The sequence below is a fragment of the Ailuropoda melanoleuca genome, chromosome 1 (assembly GCF_002007445.2).
Source record: "Ailuropoda melanoleuca isolate Jingjing chromosome 1, ASM200744v2, whole genome shotgun sequence".
Taxonomy (NCBI): domain Eukaryota; kingdom Metazoa; phylum Chordata; class Mammalia; order Carnivora; family Ursidae; genus Ailuropoda; species Ailuropoda melanoleuca.
In genome coordinates, this window is record NC_048218.1 from 103,139,188 (window position 1) to 103,164,041 (window position 24,854).

At 40.1% G+C, this 24,854-nt stretch overlaps 1 long non-coding RNA gene across 6 annotated transcripts in view; it reads right to left on the minus strand.

The window, feature by feature from the left end:
- Positions 1-24,854, minus strand: part of LOC109490110 — a 52,430-nt gene that overhangs the window by 12,612 nt on the left and 14,964 nt on the right. For 4 of the 6 annotated variants that reach the window (XR_004626472.1, XR_004626471.1, XR_004626470.1 and 1 more), the window contains one exon: positions 16,523-16,658. This is a non-coding gene — a long non-coding RNA (uncharacterized LOC109490110). Of the gene's footprint in view, positions 1-16,522; positions 16,659-17,733; positions 17,772-24,854 lie in introns of all 6 variants that reach the window. The other 2 variants (XR_004626474.1, XR_004626473.1) reach the window with 1 other exon arrangement.

A 24,854-nucleotide genomic window follows, 5' to 3' on the forward strand; every position in this document is an offset into this window, starting at 1 on the left:
TAGCAGAGGAGCCTGATGTGGGGCTCGATCCCATAACGCCGGGATCACGCCCTGAGCCGAAGGCAGACGCTTAACCGCTGTGCCACCCAGGCGCCCCCTGACCCATTTTCTAATTTAGTTTGCTACTTTATATCTGGAAATTTCTAACTAAAATTGGAATCAAAAGATTTATGTCTTTGCAAAGTCTGTATAAAGCGTTTTAACAAAAGCCTTCTGAGTATAAAATTCAACCACGCTTCTATCAGCCCCTGAATATTGGTCTTTACCTGATTAGTGTAGGAGGGCCTAGGAGAAATTTTGGTCATCTGTTTCCTTTGTGAGGGAGGGGCTGTGAATAGTTAGTAATCTAATTTCTCTCTAAATTTGGTAGGATCTTCTTAAAGTGGAGGTAAAATGGTCTTATAATTTTAAAGATCTGTTGCTGTCCAGGGCATAATTTTTGTTTTTCAGTGAGGGGTATAGGATACATCTACTAAACACATTGCATAAAAATGTCTGAAGCTGGGGCAGCTGGGTGACTTAGTAGGTTAAGTGTCTGCCTTGGGCTCAGGTCATGATCCCGGGGCCCTGGGATAGAGTCCCACATAGGGCTCCCTGCTGGACAGGGATTTTGCTTCTCCTTCTCCCACTCTCTCTGCCCCTTTGCCCCACCCCTCATGTTCACTCTCTTTCATGCTCTCTCTCAAATATAAATAAATAAATAAATAAATAAATAAATAAATAAACAAACAAATAAACAAATAAATAAAATCTTAAAAAAAAAATGTCTGAATCTGACAGACCCTGATTACAGAGCCCTGAAAAGTAGGGGCAAAATGTGAGGAACAGGTTCTGCTAAATTTTCTTCCTGGCTTTTAAGCATTTACAGGAGTAACCTGTGTATTTAGGGCCTATAGATTAGGCCAGACAGCTCTCTGTGAGGAAACGCAAGTTAAAACAGGCCAGATTTTGAGGAGGAGAATTTACTCTGGATGTGGACATTAATTTTTGTCTAAGTCCATCTAATTTCTGTTTTTGCATCTTGTCAAGAAAGTCCCTAAGGCTAGCCATTATACTAATAATAAGACTGGTAACCAAGGAGTTAACCAGGCAGATAAGCAAAGATCTGCTTGTTCTTGGAATGCTGTCTGTCCTTAGTATTCTTACCTGATGCCATGACAACTGTGTTAATTTAGTTGTTTTGCAGGAACTCAAGCCAGAACCCTTCAGGACCACTGACCTCCTCTTTGAGCACAACAAAATGAAATTAACCCTCCTTGACTTGGTTGCTTTATCTGATTTTGACTAGCATAGCTCCTCTCCCGTTTGCCCAGACTCTTTTTTGCTTTCCTTTAAAAAAAAAAAAATCCCCGAGTCTTCCTCTCAGAGAGATGGTTTTGAAGCTGTTCTCCCATCTTCTCATTTGGCAGCCTTTCAAATTAAACTGTTGCTGCATGCTCAATGCCTCAGTGATCAACTTTGATGCACATCGGGCACATGAACTTGAGTTTGGTTACAATAAGACAATTAAGAACTCTCCATAAAAATGGGCACCTGGGTGGCTCAATCAGTTAAGTGTCTGCCTTCCGCTCAGGTCATGATCTCAAGGATCATGATCCTGGGGTCCGGGATCAAGTCCTGTGCAGGTCTCCCTGCTCAGCGGGAAGTCTGCTTCTCCCTCTGCCCCTCCCCCCTGCTTATGCTCACACTCTCTCTTGCTCTCTCAAATAAATAAATAAAATCTTAAAAAAAAAAACCCAACTCTCCATAAAGAATTTTTTCCTTCAAATATAGCTAATTTAAAGGACCCATCATTTGGCCATTCATGAATAGAATCTTAAGTCTCAATAGCAACTCAAATAAGCCTTTTTATGGAAAGACCCAGTGGAAACTTTCCAGGCTTAGACCATGGACACGGTGTGTTTCTGGAGAGGACACAGATGATGAGCCCTCATGATCCAAAATTTTTCTCCCCAAAATAATCTAAGACAGCAAAAGCCCTCATTGCATGGGTTATAAGGATAGGGTAATGAAGCGTATCTCTGGTCTCCCGTAAATACGGGAGACGCCTCCAGTCACCCATTCACTGATCTGTGACACCAGGCAGGCACCGCTGCAGCAACGAAGGCTGGGACTACAAAGTTCCCTTTTGTGCGGGGACCTCTTACGAGAAACTCCCCTGAGCACAGCTAGACAAAGACAGTGCTGCTTGTACCTTCAGGCCCAGAAAGCGTCTCTTTGGCCACCACGGCACACCATAGCGAGGGCACCCTCCAGACGGCAGTGACTGGAGAGAGCACTCCATCAAATTTAACAGAGTCATGACACCTAAAGAAATAGCTAATACAAATTCAGAAGACAAAAAGGGCTCTCACTCCGTTAGACTCCGCAGACAGAGACCCGGAACGCTCATCAACGAGCAGTGTGCCACCAGGCAAGCTGGTCACTACATAGACTGTTGGAAAAGAAAAAGATTCCCCTGCCTCCTGGTGCAGGAAAGGTACCTTTCACACAGCACAGTGATGTATTTATTTCTTGCTTTCTGGAGACAAAGGAGTGTAGGTGTGTTCTTACTGCACTGGCCATTTCTTAAGTAACTTTAATTCAAAATAATTAATACGCTATTGTGGAAATAATGCGGAGCACCCCTCCCCGGGCCCCTATACTGGTAAACCTGGAACTCTGTCAGGCAGCTAGACCAAATGGGGATTGACTGTCACCAGTTTCAAGCTGCTGTCTCACAAAGATTTTCAAGGGGTTGGCGTCCCACCCTGGAGGCTGTGCAGGCATATGGGGATGGCCTAAGTCCCCTAGCCCTGGAGGGCACGTACTGCACGTGCATTGGCCATGCAGATCAAGGAGACCAAGGACCTACCAGAGAGCAAGTGTTGGGACAGCCCAGGTCACAGGACTGGGCTTTTGGGGGTATAACTCATCTGCCTAATCCCAAGCCCTAACCTACACAAATGCACACAAAACCTACCTTTCCTGAAGGTAAAGCTGCAGGAGTATGGACTGCCTTGCTGTGACTGGGCTGGGTGTGTTGGCCTAGATATTCTCCACCAAGAGATACCTCAGAGCCTTCAATACTGGTAATCCTGGGACCCCATCAGGCAGCCGGTTCAAACGTTGCCTCAGAAAGATTTTGGGGGGTGAGTTCTCACTTCCCTGGAGTCTATGCAGTTCTTTTCAAACAACCTGAGCTTATAAGCCTGGAGGTCCTTGGCTGCCCAAGGGCATCTGAAACGGTGCATATGCTGGGGGCAAAGCTCAGGGTAGCCAGAGACCTGTTAAAGCACAAGCGTCAAGAGAGGCTGGAGCACAGGAACAGGCCCTTAGCGGTACAAGGATTCTAGCTCAATCCAGAATTTAACACACACAAATGTATATGTCAGAGATAGGAAAAACTGGACTACCTACCAGGGTGGGGCCTGGCTGACTGATAAGGCATCCTCTAATTAGAAACACCTGGGCCCTTGATTATTGGCTCTGTTCTAGAAGGCAGTCCAGTTTTCTTCAGTGATGCCTTCAAGGTTATTATGCTCATTTGTTTAAGTAAGGGCTTGGAATTAGGCAGATGCTATGGACCCCTAAGAGCCCACTCCTGAGACCTGTATTCACCTGACATTGTCCAGTTCCAGGTCCCTGGTTTCCTGGACATGCGTGACTGGTACATGCCCAGCACACACCTGCTCAGCCAGGCTGGGGGAGCCAAGGCCCTCCAGGGCTGTAGAGCTAGGCTAGTCCCCAACCACTTGCATAGCCTCTAGAGCAAAGGAAACCTACTCCTGAAAATCTTTCTGTGGCAGCAACTTTAAGCTGGTGGCAGTCCCATTTGGACTGGGTGCCAGTGGGGTCCTGGGCTTCCCAGCAATCAAGATCCCCCAGGTGTCTCTTAGTGAAGGATACCCTGGCCAGCCAGACTAGACCCATCCTGGCAAGACAGTCCAGATCCCTCCAGGTTTGCCTGTGTTGTGTATTAGTTTGATCTAATTTTAAGTGTACTTGTCTATGAAAAAGAAAAAAAGTATTTTTCAAAGTAGAGTTATCTTCATATAAGAATGAAGTAAGTTGGTCAGGAATCATCTCATCCATTCTCACAACTAGTAGCTCAGCTGCTGAGGGGCCCCCTTCATAGCTGAAGAAGCAACTGTGGCAAGGAGACATGAAGACTGTAAATACTGAGAGAGCGTGAGGACTAATCCAGAGTGCTCGGTCTGGACAAGGCTTCACTTTGCCGATCTAAAATAGCTCTCTGAAGACCTTGGGATAATTAGCTCTTGCAAAGGTAAAGGCCACCGCTTCACCAGCCGTGTTGATAGCCATGCAGTAGCTTGCCCATCACTGTCAGCACTGGTGTTCCCTAGCGCTAGGCGCGAGCTACAAGGGACTTCTTTACCCTGGCAGCTGGACGTCAGCTCTCAATTGGCTAAGCCACCTCTCCCAAGTACCATCTCCTATAAAGGTACAGCTCAACTAAATTTGGACTTTATTCCTTTCATCTCCCCTTGCCTAGAACAATAGTTTGATTCATCTATCGTTGGAGCCTGTAATTTCCTCATTGGTTTATTGAAAGACATTAACTTGTATGCGTTTAGCTTGTGAAATTCCACAGTAAACCTGTGTTAAATAAATTGTTGGCAAAGACAAACTCAGTCTCTGAGCATCAGTTAGCCTACCAAAACAAAACAACAGAATTGGCAACCCACTCCCCAAAATAACAATTAACACTGGTTGGTACTCTAGGCCAGATCCTACTCTGTGCCAAATTTGAAATGCAGGTTGACAAATTACACTATTGACCAAAATATGGTACAGCCCAAACTGGATTGACAAACTTTTAATAAACTGTTCAATACCTATGGCAATCTACTGAAATAACAAATAGCCATTGAATAGACAAAATTTATGGAACTGTTATAGTATGGATCCTAATCCTGGCCACAACAACTAATACTGCTTTACCATATTATAAACCACTTGGAATGCTCTATGATGTCTCTCTATAATAAAATGTTATTGACCTCTAAACAGAAATACAGGAGGGCAGTAGCAAATGTGCCTCACTCACTAACCCTACCAAAATTACTCAAAAGGTGGTTTAGGGGTACAATGGATTTTAAATTATCTTCTGAGGAACCCTGGAGACCTATTGAGACTTAGTCCAGACAAACGTATAATTAAGGAAACTCCAGATGTTGGACTGATCACCAGTGCAGTGCAGGATAACGTATCCTGTATTCTAAAAAAGCAATATTTTTTTTTCAGTGTGCTTATTAGAAGCACGAAGTAACAAGCCAATAGACAGAAAAGTACTCTCACAAAAAGTAATCTCCAGAGTAGAAAGAAACCCAGACCCTTTTGTTCCTAAGCGCTCCAATCCACACCTTAAGGACAATGAATACTTTAACCCTTCTCACCCTGGTAACTCACTTACTAGAGGCTAGGCCCCAGAAAATACACAAAATGACAACAAATACTATGGAACCAACCAGAAGGGAGAGATTGTAACAGGTAAGAAATGACAAACACTAAAGTGGAACTCCAATAAACAGATCTGGACCCAGAAATCCAGTGGCTAGGCAAGTTAGAGTCCAAAGGAAGACAACGCCTAATCCTTACAGGAGCAGAGATTGTGCAACTTGGGCCCATTACTACTGATGGTAAATTTAATCAAAACCTTCAAGCATTTGGAGAAAATATTACTAATTTACAAGAGTTTTTGTTTGGCTGGGTAGCAGCCACCGAAAGATTAAGATGGCCTACAGGTAAGGTATTACTCCTTCAGACATCTCTTTGGAAAACAGCATGGGAAGCTAAGACAATAATGAAATAGGGTCATGGACTACAGTTTATAATAGAGGACAGACACCCTCACTGCTCCATGCAGGAGCAACAGAACGAATTTAGAAAGTCATCCTAAAAGCTGCACCCCCACGGGCCAGAAAGCGTTATTTACAGTATTTGCAGGTGCCAGAAACACTGGAGAACTGATTGACTTGCTAAGAACAGCTGAGGAACTAAGTCAAGATAAAAGCTGTATCTTTAACACTCATGTATAGAGACAAAACAGGCCTACACCAAATATAAACAGACCCCATCAAAAGAGACCATAAAGACCCAAATCTCCAAAGCACTTTGGCCACATAAACCATTTAGACCACCTCACTGTAACAAAATTATAAAGATGGAAACCCAAGTAGACACCCCAGAAACCACAACAGTGGCAGAGAAATGGAAACAAGCAACATTTTAAAGAGACCTACGGAAAACAAACACATAGACCCATTAACCCATTTACTCTCAATACCAACGCCTTTATAAAACCTAATCTCATTACTAGACAAGTCACTGAGGGCTAAAGCAGAACACACCCCTGAGCCCTCCTGGCCCATCCTGGAGACAGTGGTGCATAGGTTAAGCTGGCCATATCACTAGAAACCCCTCTGTAAATAAAAACACTACATACACTGCCCTGTTGTTAGATGTAGGGCTCATAACAGTGATCCAAGGCTAGCCCACTAATCTACAAAAGACTTAACCACCAGAAGGAACTAATGGAAGGTTTAGGAGGAAAATTAACCCCAGGGACATGGATATGGAGATTCTAACAAGAGATGATAGACCACCCATTGAGGTTAAATGCCTTATAGTTTCCCACTACAGAGAACATGCCTGGCATGGATGTAATAGAACATCCTCAAAATCAGGAAAACCTTCAGGAATTCCTAAAGGAACAAATTAATGTGCCTACTATTTTGTCACATAGTGACCCAATCTGGTCTGTCAAACAGCCAGACACACCACACCGGTTTACAGTGGATTATAGGAACTTAAGCACGCTCCCCAAACTGAGGGAGCACTCTGGGTTATAGGCACCATCATAACCAATATCACCACTGGATCCAGACTTTACGACACGGTGAGACTTCTGTGACATGTTCTTTGCTATTCCAGTTGATGAGGAGAGCCAACCCCGGACTGCATTTCCATGGGAAGGCAGAGGAGATCAGTTTGCTGGGCTACCACAAGGACACCTTAGCACCTTAGTAACGGCCCACAACCTTCCCACACAAGACATCTAGGCCTTTGATGAAAACACACACAAAAACCAGTATTCCCTATATATTGAGGACATCCTAATTTGTGGTGATAACTAGGGAAAACTGAGTAGGGTCAAAATAGAGGTAACCGAATTCCTTATGCTCAGAAAATGGAAAATTGATGAGGTGAGGTACAAAGACCCCAGGCTACAGTAAGAGTTCTAGGCAAAGTTGGTTCTCTGAAGGCATAAAAACAGCACGTCCAGTCACAATACAGACCGTGTACCAACTCCTACCACAGAAGCAGCAGCTCAAACTGCTAGGACTATCTGGATATTGGCTACAGCCCTACTACCTAGTGGGGATAATACTAAAACACGTTTATGAAATAAAGAGGAAGAGCAGGGAATTCAGATGGATAGGAAGACCAAGACGCAGCCTTATTTATCTGAAAAATGCTGTCAGAATGTTTAAACGTGGGCCCCAGCGAAGGAGGACTCCAAATATAAACGGGAGCACCTATACTCAAGAGAGTTTGCAGCAGCAGTGCGGACTGAAACACCACAGAACCCCAAGGTTTACCTGAGCGGGCTTTACACTATGGAGTTCCCATTGTCTGAGAACACGCACCAACCAATGGAAAGGCTCGCCTAAACATTTTATGAGGTCCTAGAAAATACACCTCTTCAAATCAGCTCCTGCCAGGCCACACCTGGCAGGTAGCTCTGGCTGGGACCAGGGCCCCTCCACAGGGATTTCTGCTCTGAGGCAGAAGAGATAACCCCACACACCAGGACACTCGCAGTTCCAGCAGCTGGGCCTCTTTGTTGACTGTGCAGGGATGAAGCCCTGCCCATTGCTATACCTGCAGCTGTTGTAGAGGCTAATTACAGACAGGCTGAGTACGAGCCCCACCAGACAGATCCCACAGTGGCTGCAGCTGGGTCTCTCTCGGCACAGGGAGCAAACCCTGCCACAGCACCTGGAGTAAGTAAATTGGGTCATTATAGCTAGCCGGGCTGAAGGCAAGCCCCATCCACTAGCATGCCCACAGCAATCACAGCACAGCCACACAGAAGGGTGCATGCAGTCCACGCAGGGAATACCCCTGGGGCACCTGATTCTGGTGAGTAGGGGAACTGCACTACAGGGCACCAGAGAAACTTCTCTACACATGGTCATCACTGTCAAGACCAGGAGAAATAGCTGGTCTACCTAATCAATAAAAACAAACACAGAGAAAATGAGGAAACAAAGATCTCTCAAATGAAAGAACAAAACAATTCTATAGAAAAAGAGTGAAACAAAATGAGATAATAATACATCTGATAAAGAGATTGAAGTCATGGTCATAAAGATACTCCCTGGACTGAGAAAAGAGTGGATGAACTCTGAGAACTTCAACAAAGAGATAAAAAATATTTTAAAAGGACCAGTTAGAGCTAAACAATAAATGAAAATTTAACTAGAGGGAATCAAATACAGATTAGAAGATGAAGAAGAATGGATCATTAATCTGGAAATCAGGGTAATGGAAACAACCAAGCTGAACAGCAAAAAGAGAAATTATAATAAATGAAACTAGGTTGAGGACCTCTTTAACATTATTAAGCATAATAACACTTATGTTATAGGGATCCCAAAAGGAGAAGAAAAAAGTGGGCAGAAAACTTGTTTGAAGAAGTCATAACTGAAAACATTCTTAATCTGGGAAAAGAAACATACATCCAGGTCTAGGAAGCAGAGAGAGCCCTGAACAAGATGAACCCAAAGAAGTCCACAGCAAGATGCATAATTAAAGTGGCAAAAATTAATGACAAAGAGAGAATCTTAAAAGCAGCAAGAGAGAAGCAAACATTAACATACAAGTGATATGAGTGAAACCTCATAGGGCTATTTTTCAGCATAAACTTTGTGGGCCAGAATGGAGTGGCATGATATATTCAAAGTGCTGAAAGGAAAATAAAAACAAACTACAACTAAGAATACTCTATCCCCAAATTTATCACTCAGATTTGAAGGAAAGATATGGTGTTTCTCAAACAAAAGTTAAAGGCATTCATCATCACTAAACAAGGCTTATAAGAAATGTTAAAAGGAATTCTTGAAGGGGAAAGAAAAGGCCATAGAAGAATGAGAATTATGAAAGGAAAAAAAAATCACTGGTAAAAACAAACATATAGTAAAGGTGGTAGGTTAATTACTTATAAAGCCATTTTGGAGGTTAAAAGACAAAAGTAGTAAAATCAATTATACGTACTAAAATTAGATAAGGGATACACAAAATAAAAGGATGTAAAATATCTCATTTACATGACATATTGAGGGGATAGTCAAAATTTAGTGCTTTTTGTTTGTGTTTGAACTTAAGCAACATCAACTTAATATAGACTGCTATATACATGCAATGTTATTTAGGGTAACCACAAATCAAAAGGCTATAATAGACACACAGAAAAATAAAAAGAAAGGAATCAAAGCATAACACTAAAGCCATCAAACCACAAAACGGAGAGCAAGAAAAGGAACAGAAAGGAACTACAAAAACAATTTAGAAAATAATTCCTGAAATGGCAATAAATACATACATATCCATAATTACATTAAAAATAAATGGACTAAATATTCCAATCAAAAGAAATAGGGTAACTGAATGGATAAAAAAAATGAGACCCATCTATATGCTGTCTACAAGGGACTCATTTCCAACCTAAAACACATTCAGTATGGAAGTGAAGGCATGGAAAACAATATTTCATGCAAATAGAAGAAAAAAATCTAGGGTAACAATACTTTATTGGACAAAACAGACATTAAAATAAAGACTATAACAAAAGACAAAGAAAGGTATTGCATAATGATAAAATGATCAATAAAACAAGGGAACATAAAAATTGTAAATATATATGTACCCAACATACTTTCATCAAGCTATTAAAACAACAGCAACAACAACAACAAAACCAGAAGAGGAAGCAAAGTTTTAAATTCATTCTGCAAGGTGAACATTGCCCTAATACCTAAACAAGACAAACACACTGTAGAAAAAGAGAACCTCAGGCTAATACCCCTAATGACCACGGATGTAAATATATTACCAAGCAACTATTATTACCGAACTGAATTCAAAACCATATTAAAGAAATGATTCACCATGATCAAATGATATAAATTACCAGGACACAAAAGAGATTCAATATTCCAAATCAATCAATCTAATACAACACATTAACACAAAAGCAAGGATAAAAACTGTAAGGTCATCTCACAAAATGCACAAAAATATTTGACAAAATTCAACATTTGTTCAAGATAAAAATTTTCAAAAAAGTGGGCATAAAGAAACATAACTCAATAAAGACCATATAAGAAAAACACAAAACTAACATAATACTGAATGAAGAAAAGCTGAAAGTTTTTTCTCTGTAATCAGAAACAAGACAAGTATATCCACACTCACCATTTTAATTCAGTAGAGTACTGGAACACTTATCCACAACAATCATACAATAAATTAAAAAATCTAGACTTGTAAGAAAGAAGTAAAGCTGTCATATTTGCAATAGACACAATAATTTATATATATATATATATATATATATATATATATATATATATAAAACACTAAAGACTCCACCAAAAAACTGAGAATGAACAAATGCATAAGTTGCAGGATACAAAATTCATATACATAAATCAACTGTATTTCAAAATACACTAAGAACAAAGCAGGGAAAACAGAAATTGCATACACACAAAGATTACAATTGCACCAAAAAGACAAAAATACCTAGAAATGAACTTAACCACAGAAGTTTCTACTCTGAAAACTATAAAACACTGATTAAAGAAATTCAAGAGAGCACAACAAATGGAGATATATATAACATGCCCATAGTTGACAAGAACAACAATTTTAAAATTCCACACTACAAAAAGCAAACTACAGATTCAATGCAATCTCTATCAAAATTACAGTAGTATTTTTCAAAGAACTAGAATAAATGAATTACAAATGTGTGTGGAAATTGCAAAACACTCTGAAGAGCCAAAGCAGTTTTAAGCAAAACAGAGTTGGAGGTGACACAATCACTGATTTCAAAATGTATGAAAAATGTAGAGCCATCGAAAGTTTGTGGTACTGGAACACAGACACATAGAACAATGGAACAGGGGAGGAAGCATAGAAATAAACCCACAACTATAAGATCAGTTAACCTACGACAAAGGAGGTATGAATAGCCAATGGAAAAAAGATAGTCTCTTAAATAAATTGTGCAAGGAAGACTAGAAAGCTATAGGCAAAAAAAAAAAAAAAAAAAAAAAAAANAAAAAATCAAATGGAACCATTTTTTATATCATAAACAAATATAAGCACAAAATGGATTAAAGACCTAAATATGAGACCTGGAGTCATTAAACTCCTAAAAGAAAACATAGATAGTAATTCCGTGGACACTGGCCTTAGCAACATTTTTCTACATGTCTCTTTAGGCAAAAGAAACAAAAGAAAAAAAAAAAGTCTGCTCAAAAAAAGAAAGACCGAAACACCTTTTACACAGCAAATGATACCATCAACAATACAAAAGGCAACTTACTGAATGACAAAACATATTTGCAAATGATATATCAGAGAATCTTAGTATTCTAAATCTGTAAAGAAATTATACAACTCAACACAAAACACTGAACACTAAAATTAAAAAATGGCCAAAGACCTGAATAGGCGTTATTCCAAGGAACTTATCCAACTGGACAACAGAAACATGCAAAGATACTCAACATCATTAATCATCAAGGGAATGCAAAATGAAACCAAAATCAGGTGTAATCACACACCAGTAACACTGGCTAGGATCAAAAAGAAATAACAAGTGCCAGCCAGGATGTGTAAAAAGGGAAGCCTCATACACATTTAATAGGAATGTACATTATGAAACTCTGTGAAAAATGTATGGTGGCTCCCCCAAAACCTTAAAAAGAGAAATACCATGTTTTAGCAACTCCACTCCTAGGTATTCACACAAAGAAAACAAAAACATACATTCAAAAAGATATAGGCATGTCTATGTTTATCGCCATCTTGTTTACAATAGCTAACACATGGAAGCTATATAAGTGTCCATCCATAGACAAATGGATGAGGAAGATGTTTTATGTATATGTATATATATATACACACACACACACACAGGAATGTAACTTAGCCATAAAAGAGAATGAGAATGTCCCATTTGTTACAATGTGGATGGAATTATAGGGTATTAGGCTAAGTGAAATAAATCAAAGAGTAATACCATATGATTTTACCTATATGTGGGATCTCAACATCAAAACAAATGGACAAGAAAGCAAACAAAAAGAAGGAAACTCATAAACACAAAGATCTGGTGGTGGACGGAGATGAGGAAAGTGAGAAGGCAACAATGGGTGAAGAAAATGTGAGGTAAAAACTTCCATTATGATATAAAAAGTCATGAAAATTAAAACATAGGCAATATAGTCAATGGTACTGAAATAGCTTTCTGTGATGACAGATGCACTTGTCGTGAGCACTGTATAATGTCAAGAGTTACATCACTGTGTTGTTCACTTGAAGCTAATTTAACATTAATGTTAACCAAATGTTAATTTAAAAAATTAAATTAAAAAAGATCAATACCTAACTCTTAAATCAGTATATAACATAGAAGCCAAAGGACAACTCCCAAATTCACTCCAGAGATCAAAATCACCTTGAGCAAAATTAGACCAAAATTTTGTTTACAAAGACCAAAAAAACACACAAAGTTTTTCTGTTTCTATACTACAGAAACAGAAAACTTCAGACCAATATCCCTGATGAACAGAGACGGAAAAATCCCCACCAAAACAAACTCGACAATACGTTCGAAGAATCATTAGAAAGAACAAAGGGGGGGCGCCTGGGTAGCGCAGTCGTTACGCGTCTGCCTTCGGCTCAGGGCGTGATCCCGGCGTTCCGGGATCGAGTCCCACATCAGGCTCCTCCTGGGAGCCTGCTTCTTCCTCTCCCACTCCCCCTGCTTGTGTTCCCTCTCTCGATGGCTGTCTCTATCTCTGTCACATAAATAAATAAAATCTTTAAAAAAAAAAAAAAGAAAGAAAGAAAGAACAAGGGGGATTTATTAAAGGGATGCAAAGAGAGTACAATATTGCAAATCATTCAATGTGATGCAAAACATAAAAGTGGAAGGATAAAATGCACAGGTTCACTACAACTGATACAAAAAAAAAACATTTAACAAAATTCAACACTTGGCTCGTGATAAAAACTCTAAAAGTAGGTTTAGAAGAAACACACCTTACCATACTGGAGAAAACATGCAAAACCACACATGATATTGCTCTCAGTAGAACAGAACTGAAATAATCAGAAATAGACAAAGATGTTCACACTCATCAATTTTTTTCTCAACAGATTGCTGGAAGTTCTGGCAATGGCAATCAGACAAGAAATAAAAGACATAGAAAGTAAAAATGAGAAGAGTTATATTTAAAAAGACATGATATTATATACAGAAAATCCGAAGACTTCACCAAAAAAACTCTTTAAACTGATATGTGAATTCAATAAAAATGCAGAATACAAAATTAACACACACAAATTCATTGCATTTCTACACAAGAATAAGGAGGTAGGAAAAAGAGAAAGAAAACAATCCCATTTACATTAGAACCAAAAAAAACCCAAACACCAAAAAAGGCAGAAGTATAACCAAGAAAGTGAAAGAACTCTACTCTGAAAACCATAAAACACAGATGAAAGAAATTGAAGATAGCACAAATCGATGGAGAGAGAATACCCACAGTGGAAGAACTAATAGTGTCAAAATGTCTGCTCTACCCAAAGCAATTGACAGATTTAATGTGATCCCTATTAAAAGAACAATCGTGTTTTCTGAAGAACTAGAATAAATAATCCTAAAATGAGCATGAAATCACCAAAGTCCCCAGAAAGCCAAAGCAATCTTGAGGAGGAAGAACACAGAGGGAGCTATCACAGTCCCTGATTTCCTGATATGCTAAAAATCTGTACATAACCAGAAGAGTGGTTCTGGCACAAACAAGTAGGCATGTAGATACATGTAACCAACCACCTAGAAAGCCCAGAAATAAACCCACCGTTATATTGTCCATTAGTCTAGGACAAAATTGACAAGAATAGACAAGGGGGAAAGACAGCATGTTCACTATGTGGTGCTGGGGCAACTGGACAGCTGCACGCAAAAGAAGGACAGTGGACAATGTTCTTACACCACGTGCAAGAACAAACCCAAAGTGGAAAGGAGACCTGAAGGTGACCCCTGAAACCATCAAACTCACTCAAGTAGATGTAGGCAATAATCTCTTGCACACAGCCAGAGCAATGGTTTTCTAGATAGGTCTCCCCAGACAAGAGAAACCAAAGCAAACATAAACTATCAAGAGTACACTGGCATGAAAAGGTTTTGCCCAACAAAGGAAAACATCAATGAAATGAAAGGCACCCTGTTGAACAGCAGAAGTGGTTTACAACTGATATATGCCATAGGGAGTTAATATCCAAACTGTATAACATGCTAGTACAACTCAACACCAAAAAAACCCCAAATACTTTGTGAATAATTGGGCATAGTATTCTTCCCTGCCCCCCCAAAGGAGAGATTTGGCTCGCCAACAGACCTAGGAAGGGATGTTCAACATCAGATATCATTAAGAAGACCCACTAGGAAACCCCAGGAAATACTACCTCACACCAGGCACACTGGATAGGACCAAACATACAACAAATAGAAAGTGTTTGCAATGATATCCACAAGGGAACCCTTGTTCTCTCCTGGCAGGTATGTAAACTGGTGCAAGTGTAGTGGAAAAGACTATGGTGATTCTGCACAAAGTGAAAAGGTACATACCAAAGGATCCAGTGATTCCACTCCTGGGTATTTAGTCATAGGCATGGAAAACATGACATCAAGAAGATATGTGCATTCCTAGGATTATTGCCATATCCAAGATATGGAAGCAATTTAAATATCCATCAATAAAGGAATAGATAGGAAGATGTGGTATGTATTTACAATGGAATATTACTCTGCCACAAAAGAGAGTAAGACCTTGCCATTAAGGATGACATGATTGGTCAAGAGGCTGTTGTGCTAAGTAAGACTCACATGCGGCTCCACATAAGCAAAAAAAAAAAAAGAAAGAAATGAAAAGAAAATTACAGAGCCCTTGAAAGTAGGAGCAAATCAAGCCTTACTGCCAGTCTTGGGTGCTTTTGTTAAATTTATTCCTTGCTTTTCAGCATTTACATGAGTAACCTATATACTTTGAACTTAGAGATTAGGTCAGAGTACTCTCTGTACAGCCTGTTGGGAAAGGGAAATTAAAATACGCAAGTGGGGCCAGATTTTGAGAAGGGGAATTTATATTGGATATAAACACTAATTTTTGTCTTCAGCCTTTTTTGTTTTTTTTTTAATATCTCCAACAGAGTCCCCAAAACTAGCCAGTATAAGAGTAAGACAATTGAAAACTTTCTATAAAGAATTTTTTTCCTTTCAAATATAGCCAATGTAAAGGATCCATCATCTGGCAATGATGAATAGGATTTTATTAATCTCAATAGTAACTCAAACCAATAAGCACTTTTATGGGAAGACACAGAGGCAACTTTCCAGGCTCAGACCATTGACACGAGAGGCATCCCTGTAGAGGGAACAAATGATGTGTCCCCCATGACCCAAAATTTTACTCCCCCAAATAATCTAAGACAGCAAAGGCCTTCTTTGCACAGGCAGTAAAGATGGTGTAGAGAAAACAGTATGTTCAGTCTCCTACAAAACTGTGAGACCTCTCTAGTCATAGTCCCACTAATCTGTGACATGGGGAAGACACTAGTGTAATGAGATTTTTCCAGCACTAACGGAGGTTATGATGACAAACGTCCCTTATGGGCTGGGACCTCTTATAACAAATTCCCTTGAGAGTTGGCATGGGCAAACAATGAGAGTACTGCTTTTAAGTGTGAGTCTCAGAACCCCACTCGACTTGACACCAAGATGCACCCCGATAACCCTTGGGGTATGGAGACCAGAGAGAATATTCTCACTAGCCACAAACCAAAGCTCTTAGGGCATAAAGCAAGACAAAAGGAAAAATCTCCTCTGGCTTTTACATAGAGGCCCCACAGCAGGTATGATGATAACTGTGAACTCACCAGTCTGTGAGACCAACTCAAACAGCAGGCTGATTGGACCCATGTCTGTGTTCTTTTCTACGGTAATTCTTTTTATGACAAATGACACAAAAGACAAGGACAAAGAAAAACTGTGGCCATCTCTGGATGGAAATGGATCTCTCAAGCCAAGAGAATTCTACCAATGTCACCAGAGGCCTTAAAGCCGAGGAACTAGTTCCACAAATATTTTCTCCGCTAACCTGAATTTAGCCCGTGCAGGCTGAGCCCCAGTATGTGATGTGGTGTTGAGGATTCTTACCTTCTGCCAGCTTCTGTCAGATGTCCCATCGTCTCTCAGCTGCAGCAGCGTCCAGCCAGTGAGTGTTTTACCCTGCCAATTCTGCCAGCTATTGAGGAAAAATTATGCTCTCCCTTTCAAGAGTCTTCCCCGTGATCTAAGAATTAAATTGACAAGACACAGATTAACAGGAGAAAAAGTCTAATTCCATGCACAGAGAGGCCTGATATTAACATTGAGATCCAAGGAAACCACCAAGACGGGCAGCTTCAGGGCTTCCTTCAGACATAGAAATAATACATCTGTGATGAGTTGACAGTACAAAGAAAACTTATATTTGCAAGTTTTAGAATTTAAAGAAATTCTAACAGAATATCAGGTGAGTAGTAAAATTAGTAAAAGTAACAAAGTGTTTACACAGACTTCTTAGCTCTGAATTCCATCTCTGGTGATACCAATGTCTCTTTACCGCCTGGTAAAGGGAAGGCACATTTTACATGGGAGATTTATTTTTTGCTTTGTGGAGACAAAGCGAGTTGAGGGTATTATTCTTGCCCTGGCTGTTTTATAAGGACCTTTAATTCAAAATAATCAATATGCTGAGGTGGCATGTTTTGGGGTGGCCTGCCCTTGACCCCACATGGGCATTTGTGGAGGTTAGGCCTTGGGTTTAGGCAGGTGCCTTGACCTTCAGTAGCCCACACCCATGACCCAGCCCCTCCTGACTCTTGCCAAGTTCCAGATTCCCAGCTACCCTGAACTGTGCTGTCAAGGCACCTGGAGTTGGAAGCCCTTCAGCCAGCCTCAAGAAGTCAGGGCCCAGCAGGCCAACGAAGCTGGGTCTTGATCCCAAATACCTGCGTAAGTTCAGTGTGGAAGGCAACACCCCCAAACATCACCCTGGGACAGTAGCTGCAAATTGAAGACAGTCCTTACCATTTGGACTTGCTGCCTATGGGATTCTAGTGTTTTCCAGAAGACAGGGCTCCCAGGAGTCTCTTATTAGAGGATACCCTGGCCAGCCCTCTCAGCCCTGCCCTGCCAAGGCGTCCAGCCACCTGGAGCTCTGCCTTCAAGGGGTTAGTGCCCATTGGGTAGGCTTATTCCCTGTGAAAATGAGTAAAGGAAACCTGATTGAAAATGGAGTCAAGATGCCTTGACAGGGGGAGCTCTCATGCACATACACTCCTTGTAGCCTGCATAAACAGCAGAAGAAGGAAGAGAATTCTTACCTTGACAAGGTAAGACATCTTCACAGGAATTTTATCTTCTGCTTTTAAGAAAAAGAAGGAAGATCCCATTCAGCCCCAGCAACAAGAACTAACCCTTTCTTGCAGCCAGTGAGAAAATGCCACAACCTCAAGGTCTTATTCTTCAATGAACTTTTGTTCAAAACGGTCCTCCCTACTTTTCTCCTAAAACCTAATAAAAGCTGACCTTCCTTTTGTCTCTTTGGACTTGCCATTGGTTTGCCATAGTCTGCTTGTCCCAAATTGCAATTCTTCTGCCATTCCTGAATAAAGTCATTTTGCTAGTAAAATAACTGGCTGTTTTAAGGTTGACATTAAATGTGTCAAAGAAGGAGACTGGTTGGTGACAAACCCACGAAACCTATTGAGCTTATTGCTTTCTTGCTGACCCCGGAGACAGGATGTATCTTTCCTGTATATTAAAATCCCCTGTTTGTATTGTGAGCTCTCTGGGTTTATTTGGGATCTCTTTTTGTTTTTATGAAGGCATCTCCCTGCCCAGTGAGTACTCTTTTTGTTTCTGACTTTTGAAGCTTCCTAGTAAGTCACCCATCCTGTTCAAAAGGTGGAAAAACACATGATTCCTGGTATTTTAGAACAGCTGTTGGAAAACAGGGCCCCTTAAGGAATCCAAAGGAAAGATAGGCTCTACCTGGTTCCTCTGGACGAGCATCTTGTGTGTTTCTTGAAAAATAGGTGAGGGGCACTTGGGTGGCTCAGCTGGTTAAGCATGTGACTCTTGATTTTGACTGAGTTCATGATCTCAGGATCCTGAGATCTAGCCTCACCAGGGTTCAGAGCTCAGAGTCTGCTTTTCTCCATCTCCCTCTGCCCCTTCCCCAGGCATAGACACTCTCTCAAATAAATAAATCTTTAAAAAAAGAAAAGAGAAGAAAAAGAGATAAAAAAGAGAAAAGGAGAAAAAGAAAAAGAAACATAGGTGACCTTTTGGAGAATTTGAATTGTAATGTCCATTCTGGCATAACTTTATTTTAGATAAGTCCACCTTAAGGGGCACCCTTAAAAAACAGGATTACAGACCTCTGGGAGATGAAGAAATGCATTTGTTGAGATGCAGAATCTTCTAAGGACAAAATGACTAGAAAAACAGTTCTGAAAGGATCCTTAGAGCAGGCAAATAAAACATCCTTAGTAAAGGCTTTGGCCATCTGAGCAGGTAATATTAACTTAGCCCATCTGCACAGTTTGGATCCCATTACAGTTGAGCCTTGAACAACGCAAGGGTTAGGGATGCCGCTCGTCCCCCAACACACAGTCAAAAATCCACACATAAACTTTTGACTCCCCCAAAACCTAACTAATAGCTTACTGTTAACCTTACAGATAACATAAGTAGTTAACACATATTTTGTATGTTATATGTACTAAATACCGTATTCTTACAAAAGAGCTTAAAAATGTCAATGAATTCATAAGAGAAAATATATTCACAGTACTGTACTATATTTATCCATTTAAAAAATGTGCATATAAGTGAACTTGTAGGTCCAACCTGCATTGTTCAAGGGTCAACTATATTTTCTCTTGAGTTTTGTCCCTGAAACATGGCTAAAATTTCTAAACAATTATGCTATAAAATCTCTGTATATCTAAATGGTATGTATGTCTATGTTACATACGTTATAGATATGTGATATCTTTCCACTTCCAGATGGTATTGTTAAAATTAATTTGAAAAGAGCTCAATTTAATTGGCTTAAGGAAAATTAAGCATTTATATAAGTCGAATAAGCTCTCAGAAATATGGAAATGTAAATGTTTTTCAAGTTATATGATTTGAGATAATCTCTGATAAATTAAATGCTAGTTTAAGTTTGTTGGTTTAATAATAAGGCAGGTCTTCAGAGTTATAGCATTAAATATAATGCAGATATACAATTTCTCTACATGGGTTTACTAATCAAATAGCTCATATCATCTTTATGTTACAAAATTATCAAGAGAAATACGTTAAGATGATGATTGGCTGTTTAATGTCTAATGCAAGAACAAGTATTTAAAGCAAATAGTGAAACAAATATAAACATAAGTAAAAGATTATACTAAGTTAAATTGAATAATGGATATTAGTTGAATACCTAAATCATTTTCAAATAAGATAAAAATTAAATGGTAAATAAAAGTTTATCTACTTTGGCTTTTAAGTTTTTATAGAAATAGAAAATATTTGGCTCTATTAATAAACATTTTATGCCACATTGAAAACTAATTTGAAATGTATTTTTAAGTTCGTTAAACTACTTACTACAGGATGCTAATGTACAGTTAACAATTTTTTTTTTTTTACAAACTTCCTAAAATCAAATTCTAAATATCAAAGTTACATTTAGGTCAAAAAGACTAATTTCTAGAGGGCCCTGCAAGTTTTCAAAAGACTTATTTCCTCTCCTTATAAAAAGGGACCTTTTAATTAGGATTAGTTGATATGTGTAAAAGTGTTGACAATTCTGACTCCATCTTTAGTCCACCATCTTGTTCAAGTCTGCTTAATGACCTCTTGGGGCTATATGTTCCAGGACCCTTAGAGATTAATATACAAAACTTAGAAACGCCCACCTAGGCTGGGATGGCGGAGGTTTGCATTGGTCTCCCACGAATCTGTTAGATCTAATAGTCTTTCCCCTTCCCAATGTACAGTTGGCACCACAAGATCTAATTAAATGTTAGCTGTCAGATGCATGTGAATCCTTTGATCTTGTTCATTGCCCTTCTGCCCATCCAGTCTATAAAATCTGTAGACTAAAGTCTGGACTTGGAGAATAGCTGCACAGCTCGAGTTCATTCTCTGTCCCATCCTTTCTATCAGTAACTTCCCCTGAATAAAACTCTATGTAAACTACATGGAGTCACATGCTTCATTTTTTCTGTATCAAAGTGCCTTATTAGTTTGGAGAATATTTTACAGCCCTTCCTCCACCTTCTAATAATGTGAAATTACATGGGAAGTACTGTCAAATGAGAAGTAATACAAAGCCTTGTTTATGTTTTACTTATATAAGTGTTGTAGAAATTGTAAAAAAAGAAAATCCCTAAAGTTCTGATATGTCTTGGTATAATGTAATCAGTCATAATTCTAATTATCTTGAAACGTTGTATGTCACAGAAATAACCAAATTTCCTTCTCAATTTCTTCATAATGAACTCTCATCAGCTCTCTAACCATTGCTATTTTTAAGTCTTTTGTCATTTATGCACAGTTATCATCTTAAGTGCTTCATTTTCAAAGACATTCATGAGAAAGACCTTGACAAATACTCTAGGACACAGGTTTTGATAAATTTAAGATCATGACACTGAACAGAATGAGTTCCTAAAACTTTAATGAAAACTGATTGCTTTAATGTTTCATTTTCCAGACTCCCAAAAACCCTTTTTTCTCCTCTCCTTCAAGCTATCTATAATTTACAGCAATTTGGTAAACTAGGTCTTTACCACAAAGGTTGAAGCATTTATCTTCTTCTCCTTATCCCTTCAGAATTCTGAAACTTTCATTTTTATTTTTCATGACAATGTATATATTTGCATAAAATCAGTAAGAATCTGTTCTCCTTATAACAAAACTCTCAATGCACCTAGCCCTTGCCTCTTTGACCCACAGCTGATAGAAGGAGATATACTTCAATACTAAAAAGGCCTAATTGCTTCTATTAAAATACCCATGATTGTGGTAGAGCATTCTCTCCAGAGTACACCCTGGAAATGAACACCATAAACATCACACCTTGCAACCTGGGGACTTCATCTATTCAAAAAGACATGTCCAGAAAGACTCTCTTCCACCCATTTGAAAGATCCCATCAGGTATTGTTAACTAACTCTTGTGCAGCCAAACACCAATAGGCATTTGGATTCACATGTTATATCTAAAGAAAGTACCGAACCCATTCTGGACCTCCACACCAACTGGTGACCTGAAAGTAAAGATTTCCAAGATTTGAAACAAATGACAGCTGAAGGAGATAGCTTTCCTAGGATGACAAGACCAGGCCTTTATATCCTTTTCTTGCTGCTGCTCCTTACTTTGTTTTTCCTCCCCTTTTTCTCTTGGAGAGGTAATGGTCTTATCCACATCTCCTAGTGTATTGCAAAAGTGGGTGTTGGATCTGTCACCAGAGACTCTAATCTGTTCACAATGTCAGAGACCAGTTCTCTTATTTGTAACTAATTTCTCTCTAGTCCCAAATACCACTGCTGATTTTATGCACAACCCTATGGATAGTACCCATGTGGTTAGGCTGTTACAACTAGGTGTTTCTATTCCTTGTTTCAACCTTTCCCCCCATCATAACCATACTAGCTCAACCGAACATTTCTATCTTTGTCAGTTGTACGACATTTGCTCCCCCACATGCTTTGCCTTACCTCAATACAATCTGTTCCCCAGCAACCTAAGGGAATACAAAGAGGTCTACACCTCTTTGAGAGGTGTTTAGAAAGGACCCCTTTAGGAAGGGATAACCTCTCACAGAATGTCATCCCAACTATTCTGACCCATGGTTTCAAAAGGTCAGTCAGGAAATTCCAGCTAATAAATCAATAACCAGACCTTACCTGGCATCCTCTATGCTCCACTTGGGTTTATTTTTGTTTGCAGTGGACAGCATTTCCCAGGGAAACATGAATGCTTAGATAGCTGGTAAATGGAAGTCAATGTGTATTGGGGCATTTAACTCTCCCTGGTAACATCTATAACAAATCAGAGGCCTCCCATTTGTCCACCCTATTGAGCGTCCCTGTCTGCCATAAATAGGAATGTCAAGGAGGCACACATGGGTTCTGGGTTTGTCTCCCTAAGGAAAGCCTTTCTTCCATGGATCACAGTAAGTGCCAATGGATGCATAATCAGAAATCTTCCTAGGGGCGCCTGGGTGGCTCAGCCATTAAGCGTCTGCCTTCGGCCCGGGTCATGATTCCAGGGTCCTGGGATTGAGCCCTGCATCAGGCTCCCTGCTCGCGGGAAGCCTGCTTCTCCCTCTCACACTTCCCTTGCTTGTGTTCCCTCTCTCGCTGTCTCTGTCAAATAAATAAAATAAAATCTTTAAAAAAAAATAGAAAAGAAAGAAAGAAAAAAGAAATCTCTTCCTAAATTTAGGAGACCTAGCTGACTCCACAACCAAAGCAATAATAGCCCAACGAGGATCACTTGACTCACTGGCTAAAGTAATTTTGTATAATCACATAGTCTTTGATTATCTACTTGCTCAACAAAGTGGTGTTTGTGCAATAGCGAGTACCTTTTGCACATGGATAAATTCTCCTGAGAAGTAGAAACCCAACTGCACAAAATTAGGCAATGAGTACATTGGCTGCAACAAATTCCACCTAACGATCTATGGTCTTTTAATTTATTTAGCGGGTTGCCTTCAGCCTTGGGTTCCCAATTTTGGACTATTACACAAACTGGAGTCGTTATTCTCTTCTCCTCTTACTCTGTATAATTGTAAACTTTGTCCCTATTGCCTGTCACATCTCTGCAGAAGCAATGCGCCAAACGGTGATGCTGACTCAGTGTTTTGAGAGGACCTCCAGTGTTTATACCCTTGAGAAGATACAGAATTTAGGTAAAAGATGCCAAAAAGTTCTCCCTCTTCTCCTTCCCTGTTACTCAAATGTGGCCTTGATGGTTTCTAATCAGTGCACTTTTCCTCCGACAGCGGAGATCACAACCAGGGAAGGTTATTCTTGGCACCAGGCGGCAAAACCACTAAATGCAGAGAACCTGACTTGATCAGCAACGCTTTTGAGGAACGGTCTGAATCACAAAGGGAAAATGTGAAAATGAGTAAAGGAAATCTCATTTAAAATAGAGTCAGGAAGCCCTGAAAGAGGAACTCTCATGCACATATCACTTATTGCAGCCTCTATCACCAGCAGGAAGTAAAAAGATAATTCTCATCTTGACAAGGGAGGACACTTTTCACAGTAGAATTTATCTTCTGCTTTTAAGAAGAAGGAAGATCTCTCCCTGCCCCAGCAACAATACACTAACTGCTGCCTTGCGGCCAAGGAGAAGCCACCACAACCTCAAACTCTTGTTCTCCCATGAACATTCTTTCAAGACAACCCTCCCCCATTTTCTCCTACAACCCCATAAAGGCTGACCTTCATTCTATCTCTTTGGTCTTTCATGTGGTTTGCCATACTGCTTTTCCTGAATAGCAATTCCTCTGCTATTCTCAAATAAATTCATTTTGCTAGTAAAATAATTGGCTATGTTGTTTTAAGTTTAACATCCATAAGAGCCATTCCTCTGACCCTGCCTCTCATTACCAATGCCCTTGTCCAGGTGCTTTGTTACCATGAACTGTGCTAAGCACACATGAACAAGTTTGTCCCTTCAGCCAGCCTGAAATAGCCCAGGCAGTCCAAAGGGATGGAGCCAGAGCCAGGACCAATACCTGCATAGGCTCCAGTGTGGAGAGGGTCAGCCCTGAAAATTACCCTGAAACAGAAGCTACGAACTGGCCACCATCGGTTCTGATTTGGACATTTTTCCAGAAGGGGTCCTGGGCTTCTCCAGTAACCAAGACTCCCAGGTGTCTCTTATTAGATGATACATGTCCCAGACAGCTTGCCTGGCCCCACCATGAGGCCAGGGGACTAGTATCCTCCAACTCTGTCTTCAGAGGGAATGTGTACATTTGCGTTTGTTAGGTTTAGAACAAGGCAGATGCCTAGTGTCCCCAAGATCTTCCTCCCATAACCTAGCCTCTCCTTACACTTGCTCTGTTCCAGGTCCCTGGATTCCCTGATCTATGGGACTTGTACAAGTGCAGTATGTACCCATCAGCTGGCCTTGGGCAGCCTGGCCCTCCAGGCCTGTGGAGCTCCTGCTGGTCCCCACTGCCTGCACATCACCTCCTGCATAGTGGGAATCTACCCCCTGAAAAACTTTGAGGTGTCGGCTTTTGGACTGGTCACCTTATGGGTTCTCTAGCTTCTCCAAAATCCAGGCTCAAAGGTGCCTCTCATTGGAGGATATCCAGACCAACTGACCTGGCCCCACCTTCAAAGGATAGTACAGCTTTGCCTTAAGGGCAATATGTGCCTTTGTGTAGGTTAGGGCTTGGAATTAGGTAGAT